Source organism: Triturus cristatus, chromosome 8 (assembly GCF_964204655.1).
Source record: "Triturus cristatus chromosome 8, aTriCri1.1, whole genome shotgun sequence".
NCBI lineage: Eukaryota > Metazoa > Chordata > Amphibia > Caudata > Salamandridae > Triturus > Triturus cristatus.
This window is the reverse complement of record NC_140591.1, coordinates 221,529,280-221,537,331: the sequence shown is the minus strand read 5'-3', so window position 1 is coordinate 221,537,331 and position 8,052 is coordinate 221,529,280.

Here is an 8,052-nt window from a genome sequence, read left to right as displayed (position 1 = left end):
AAAGAAGGGCCATTTGCTTACAGGCCAGCCTGAGGCCCGGGCAGCCCTCTCGAAATTCAATAGGAACGCGTCCGGATCTTCTCCGGGTACGTATTTCTGTAAGGATACTGTGGGAAGGGCGGACACCCCCTTGGATAGCCTGTGGCCCGTACAGGTTGTGGCCGGGTCTTCCACTACTTTTATCAGGGTCTCCATCTGAGCCTTCATAAGGTCCTTGAATGTGTCTCTATCGGCCTGAGCGGAGGTCAGTTGACGCTCCACAGCCCATTCGAGCTTCTTCTGGCCCTCGACGATGTGCTGTATTAGATTCTCCATGGGGACTTAGGTGCAAGAGGTCAAAGTGCCCGCATTCTCCACCATATGTCGAGGGCTGAAGAATTGAGCCAACAGCAACTGGTTGTATGTGAGGTATTGTTTATTTTGTGACCAAAAACAAAGTCATTTCTTCCGGTAAAGCCCTCGGTCAGCAAACAGGTTTCTCCACCATGTGCTCTTTCTCTTCTAGGACAGCTCGTCCGGTGTAAAGCTTGGTTATCAGCTTGGGCTCCCGGGCATTAAGGAAACAAAAGAAAGGAGACACGTGTCAGTGATTCGGCCTCTTTCAGTCGTGTCAGGGAAAAGGGGGTGAGGAGGTTTTCCACCCGGCTACTAGTAATGGGAGTCTGTGAGGGGGGGGGTCCGTCACCAACACAGGGAGTTTGGGGCTGCTTTTCTCCTCCGTATCGCGCGTGTGCTGCGCCGAAGCAGGCGTTCCTCTACCCCGGCTTTCCGGACTCCCTCCCCGCCTCCCACGGCCCTCGCAAGCGCTGCCGCACCTGGGTGAGCCACGTCCCCCCTGGGGAGTGGCTGGGCGAAGAGCCGGATCGTTGGCCTCCTGGCTTGCCGGTCTTCGGTTCTACGGTCGTCTGCTCGCTCTTCGGGTCTCTCTCTGTCTTCTCCTCCGTTCGTCCCACGCCTGCCTCCTTCGGGATACTTCCGTCTTCCTCTCCAGTTGGCCAATCTTTATCGGGCAAAGGCGCTCTGTGGCTCCGCCCCCAAACGCTCGTCACGGGAGATTCCTCCTCGGTCTTAAAGGGCCAGCGACCCGCAACAGGTAGTTGCATCGGTCCCGCTGAGGCGGTCTCCCAATCCAGGGGCTGAAATGGCAAAGAAGGGTTCGAAATGTCACTTCGGGCCGGATTCGATTCGTGGAGGGTCGGACTCTGACACATTCCTTCCGCTGTATGGCAGCAAAACTCTGGAACTCGCTCCCAACCCCTATCAGAACTGTTCCGAATCATTTGGCATTTCGCAAGGCCTTGAAAACATGGCTTTTTCCTACTTCTACTGTCTAATCACTCTGTCTCTCTCTCCTTGGCTCTCGTTTCTGGTCCTTGGTTTGCGCTGGGACGCCTCGTCGCTGAGGCAGCCATGCGCACTATAAATCTGAAATAAATAAATAAAACTGCACCACAAGTCATCGCCACGTAGCCTTATTAAGGCAGAATTCATTAGACAAAAGACATTGCTACCAGTGCGGCCTGCCTGGACAACGCATCATCGCAGGATCCGCACATGCTGGTTGCTTCAGGTGCCACTAAGTGTGCAGCTCAACTCAACGCCACGTGGCTGTGGGCCCTTGCTGACCGCTGCCTCCCGCCTACACTGCGGTCAGCTGGGCTCACAATTAAAATTTAGTCTTGATTCATTAATTACAGAGTCCAGTAGGCAAATAACTACAAAGTCTTCGAAACCTAAATAATATCCTTTTAGTATCCTTGCTTCAAGAACTTTTTTGATATCAATTATAGCTTTAGTACAATGACCAAATTCATCTTGCAAGTCCAAAGGAACACTGAATGGCAGTCTACACTGCAGACAGCAGAGCTTACAGTTCGAATTCAGTCTTGATTCATTAATTTCAGAGTCCAGTAGGCAACTAACTATAACGTCTTCGAAACCTACACATTTCAACAATGTATTCCATACATATTTCATCTTTTGTTACATACACTGCGGTCAGCAGACCTCACAATTTACATTGAGACATGATTTATTAATTGCAGACAGAATTGTACTCTATGTCCTCGGATTTTGTCAAGAGGAAGTGACAAAAAGCATTCCTCAATGTCTGTGCTGACTACTGCCTTACATCTACATTGCGGACTCCAGGGCTCACAATTCAGATCGAGTCGCAATTGCAGATGACGCACTCCAGTAGGCAAGAGACATTGCTCCCAGTGTGGCCCGCCCGGACCACGCATCATCGCTGGCTGCGCACACGCTGAATGCTTCTAATGCTCTTATCTCAATGCAGCACAACTCATGAACCCTTTATGATACAATATTTTGTGTATAATTTCACATCTGGTGCCCCTACCTCAGTGTACCACAAGTCATGGACCCTTTACGATAGACTCTTTTGTGTATTATTTCACATCTGGTGCCCCTACCTTAGTGCAGCACAAATCATTGCCCCTTTATGATTGAATCTCTGTTTCTGATCCAATGATTACTGTTGTACTTGTTGCCAGCACCAACCATACCCGGAGGGCTGGCTTACACTCACCCCACACGCATCCAGCACAGACGTCACTGGACATGTGACCCTGGCAATAAAAAGGAGTCGAGCGCACGTGCCCGTACCCAGTTACACTATCTATCTACGTCTGTGTGTTCATTATGTATGCAACATGCTGCCCCTGGGCCCTACCACATTACATTGTGCTCTGGACAGCATATGCAACCAACTTACCTTTGACAGTGGGAGAAAACTTTGATTATGTAACTTTGTCTCGGTCATTGTACAAGTACGTACGTAGATACTGGACGATTAGAGTACTGTAAGGAGAGTGTATAGTGATTTTATAAGTGCGTGGGAATTGGCGGAGTGATTGTATAAGTACATATGTTGGCGCAGCCTAGCTCTGGCAAAGAGCTTGTCTCTAATTGGCTGCCCTCCATGTCCCAACAACTGAAATTTGGGCTTTGCAGGCTCTGCATTGCTACAGCTGCAATAGTCCACTGAATGTGCAATAAACATTCACACAGATGTGTCATGTCCACCATCTTTCTTGTGTGGAACTATGGATGAATGTAGGGTCAGTCATTCCCTGTACCTTCTATGTTCACCATGTTGTGGGACTTGGCTCGCAGAGTGACACATTGATGCTTGCGACCCGGGTGACGGCAACACTACAACAAGAACACCCGCATGTGCATCAGTTGATTCCTCATACAGAATCAGAATCAGAATAATTTTATTGTGCAGTTAATTAAAACCATGACAATATAACATTTGTTAACAGTGCGTAATATCAAAACAGTTTAAAAAAAAAAATATTATAAAACAAGTTGCTTTTTCCACAACATTTTAAAACATTTCCTTGTGCAAATAGTCAGTGTGACAGTAAAAATAGACTAATACCTGAGATTTATTCCAAAGTGCTGTCATGCTATTGTCTTATTGTTGAAACATACCCTTTTGCAATTTACTTATGGATGGTGTAAGTTGTGTGCAAAAATTTAATTTTTTTTAAGAGAGCCGTATATAACGTTTGTATAAAACAACAGCGGAGTGAGCAGGCAAGTTCTTAGTTCATTCAAAAGGGCTTTCTTGTAAGTGGGTTTGTAATGAATCTTCCACGCCGCACAGCACAGTCTAAACTGATTCCTGTGTAAGTGCTAGCTGAGGCTTGGTCCCGTTATAGATGGATGTTGAGTCCTTGCAAACCGGCTGAGACAAATCCATGTCCCCTTCAGAATTTTGAAGAGCATTAATGATTCTGTGGTCAACTACCAAGTTTTTCAGCTGTTTTTGTTCTGCAAGCATTAAAAATTTTACTAAGCGGCAGTTTAGCTGAGTGTTTTCTGGATTGAAACAGGCTAGCACCGCTTGTCTCCTAGTTCGAATACCATTTATATTGAATAGGTTTTTTAGAAGTTTCCGCCGGTCTTGAGACATGTCTTTGCATAGGCAAATTAAGTGTAGTATATCACCTTGTTTAGTTTTGCACAAGCTGCAGTAGTCTTGTGCTGTCAGCCGTTGCCATGGCGGAAGATGCTGGGCACAAGGTAGAATTCCTAATCTTAATCTCAGAAAACTTATTTTTACTGCTTTAGAATACCCCTGATTAAAATATGTTTGAGGGGACAGTGATTTATATGTATTCAGAGTCATCCAGGCGTGGGCTCTGTTAGAAAAGGTTGCCTTATCTTCGATCAGTGACGTTTGTTTGATGGCTTTCCAGACCAGTTTTTTGAATACGTGATATCCGATTTGGGCGTCCCAGAGTTCCTGTAGTTTAGTGTGTTCCAGAGCTGACTGAAGGTAAGCTCTGGCTTGAGACGTGTCTCTGTGCTGCAGATCTTGCCACAGCAAACTGTTAAGCATGTGGGACAGAGAACTTTTGATCTTATACCAGCAGATGATATATGCACCCTGTTTTGCGAGGTCTTGTCGTAGGAGCCCGAACTCCAACCTAACCTGGGCTGGAGAGGTGTAGTTCGGAAGACAGAACATTTGTTTGTATGCTTTGACCTGTAGGTTGTCTAGTTCCTTGGCGTCTCTGCCCCGCATTGCTTCGCTGCCGTATGCAATTGTGGGAAGAAGTTTCGCCTGAGCAACCTTTAATAAGGGGGTCAAAAGCGGCCCCGTAAGTTTGTATGCAAGATTTTTTTGTGTTATAGCCATTAGCGTGCCCTTTCTTCTTTCCTCCTTCATCTGAGATTTAAACAAGCCTCTTTTCTCTGTTATTATTCCTAGGTATCTGTATTCGTCAGCCACGTCGATTTTTCTATCACCGAGAAACCAATTTCTGTGGCGTGTCATTTTGTTGTTGTGGATTGTCATCGTCCGTGTTTTTTGCAGATTTATCCTTAGATTATTCTCTGCGGCATAGTTCTGCATTGCCGTCAGGAGGTTCTGTAGTCCAACGTGCGTGTGGCTAAGCAGGACTACGTCATCTGCATACATTAGGTTGGACAGTACAGTCCCACCTAACCTCGGGGAATGAGAATTACAAGCATTGAGTACTTTTGGCAGATCGGCCAGATATAAATTAAACAAGGTTGGTGCGAGCACATAACCCTGTTTCAAGCCTTTTGTGGTGTAGATTTTTTTGGAGATGTGGGTGCCATCACCTAATTTCACCTGCACCCAGGTGTTTGTGTGTAAGATCTTCAGCATATTTACAATAGGCGCTGGTGCACCCCATTGATCCAATTTCCTCCATAGTCTGCCTCTGTCCACATTATCGAAGGCAGCACTGAAGTCAATGAAGCACAGATGTAATGGTTGTTTAGAAATTTTGGCTGCATCGATTATTAAGGATAGTGTAAGAATGTTGGTAGTGGTACTTGTTGATTTACAAAACCCAGTCTGATTCCACGGTATAACTGAACTAACCTCTGCCCAGGATATTAAATCTTCAAGTATTGTGCCTGAAAAATATTTTGCCTCATTGTCTATCAGTGCTATTAGGCGGTAGTTGTTAGGATCAGCCTTGTCCTCTTTTTTGTGGATTGGTGCTATAATTGAACCTTTCCAAAGTTCTGGTATTGTTTCCTCATACAGCTCACGATGGAGCCACGCCCATAGCCCCGGAATCATTCTTCACAGCCTCAAGCAGGACTAGCATACGCCAGGCCAGCCCACTCTGCTTACGCTTACAGGGAAGGACAACAACGCTACATGGCCCAGATTTTCATTGTAGTGATCTGCTCGTCACAGGTCTAGTTGTCACTATGTCACAGCCAATCCCTCACGGCTGGTATACACCCACACCACACCCATCCAACACAGGCGTCACAGGACACGTGACCCTACCAATAAAAAAGACCGGGAGCCTGTGCTCTACGCCATTTTAGAGTTGCTCCCACCGCATGTACTGTGATGGCCCGTCCTGGTGGTCTGGACACCTCATGCAGGCCTGAGCCATCGAACAGGGGGTCTACTGCCATGTGTGTGGCCTCACTGGTCACTGAGCTAGTGGCACCGCAAGGACTGAGCGAGTGTGCAACCTGCAATGATGATAGGTGCACTAGTATTTCCTCTGCCATGGAAAAATCAAGACACAGCACCAAATATAAGACTTGTAGGCTTGCGGAGCGCGGCAGCATGATGTGGAGGGTGCCCTGTCCACAAAAAGGTGAGCAGTGAGGCCTGGGTGCGCAGCGGTGGGCAAATCCGTGGGAGTAGATGCTGTGCATTAGCCTGGATGCACAAAGGTGGCACAGCGATTTAGGCGTACGCAGTCGTATATACTCTGCCATTACTAATTCTGTACTATGTTTCAGATGTGGGAGCTTGAGGGCTCCACTAGGTCCTGGCAGGTGATTGGAGACACAGCGGTGGCGTAAAGGAGAGCTGTGAGTGTTTTGTCCATAGTATGGGCACTCACTGTCCCTCTTCATCTCTTCTTTTCTCTCCTTCACACTCTTTCTCTCTCTCTCTTCCTCTCACACTGTTTCTCTCTTTCTCTCTCTCTTCCTCTCACTCTTTCTCTCTCTCTCTTCCTCTCTCTCACTGTTTCTCTCTCTCTTCATTTCTCTCACTATTTCTCTCTCTTCCTCTCACTCTCACTGTTTCTCTCTCTCTCTGTTTTCCTCTCACTCTTTCTTGCTCTCTCTATCTCTCTTTCTCTCTCCTTTTATGGACGCAAGACGCACAATCTTATCTTGCTTTTTGTCTAGCAGGTCTGCAATGATGCGTGGCCATCCTGCAATCAAAACTCAACCTGAATTGTGAGCTCCGCTTCGCCGCGTGTACACAATGGGTGAGGAGGTTGCTTAGGCACGTGGTGGACCCTCTTCGACACACGCCGGTGGCGGAAGGTGAGTAGTGGCTTGTTTGCATAGTGGCGGGCAGTCAACTCCGGGCAGTGGGAGTGCATGGGGTGCAGCAGCCTAGGTGTGCAGCGGCTGTCATACACCTCTGGGCAGTGGGAGTGGATGGGGTGCAGCAGTCTGGATGCGCAGTGGCGGGCAAACACCTATAGACAGTGGGGGTGGATGGGGTGCAGCAGCCTGGGTGTACAGCAGCGGGTAGACACCTCTGGGCAGTGGAAGTGGAAGGAGTACACTAGCCTGGATACACAAAGGCGGGACAGCGATTTAGGCGTGCGCAGTTGTATGTACTCATCCATTACTGATTCCATACTATGTTTCAGATGACTAAGCTTGAGGGCTGCCCTATATCCCGGCACGTGGTTGGAGACACACCGGTGGCAGAAATGTGAGCTGTGAGGATTTTCTCCACAGTTTCAACACTCCCTCTCCCTCTCCATCTCTTCCTTTCTGTCACTCACACTTTCTCTCTTTCTCTGTCTCTTCCTCTCATTCTTTCTTTCTCTCTCTCTCTTCCTATCGCTCACTCTTTGTCTCTCTCTCACACTGTTTCTCTCTCTCTCTTTTCCTTGTATCTTACTCTTTCTCTCTTACACTCTTGCTCTCGTTCTCTTTCTCTCCTCCTCTCTCTCACTCTTTGTCTCTCTTCCTCTCACTCTTTCTCTCTCTCTCTTCCTCTCTCTCACTCTCTCTCTCTCTGTTCCTTTCTCTCACAGTTTCGCTCTTTCTCTCTTCCTTGTATCTCACTCTTTCTCTCTTTCCCTCTCACTGTTTCTCTCTTTCTTTGTCTTCCTCTCTCTCTCTCTCCCTCCCTCTTTCTCCCTTTCTTTTTCTCCGTTGCTGGATGCATGACGCACCATCTTATATTTCTTTTTGTCTTGCAGGTTGTGATTCAGAAATGGTCCAGAGATGAGACGACATGGCTGTACATAGTTTTATTTGTTGTTTTGTTTTAATAAAATGTTTTATATGTAAATCCATACATGACTAAGATTCCTATTTGTCCAACCTCACAAGCCTCTTCTTATTAATAATTAAACATTACCCAATTTTTTACGTTCCAGATTCCCTAACGTGACTGTCACATTTGTTTGTGGGGGGTGGGGGTGAGGTGGGATGGCAGACAAAGGAGGTCCTGCTGGGGGATTTTGGAGCACTGTTGGGTGTCCGACCTGCATGATCGTTGCCTCCATTGCATCTGTTCTTAGAGACTTACGAGCCGGCATG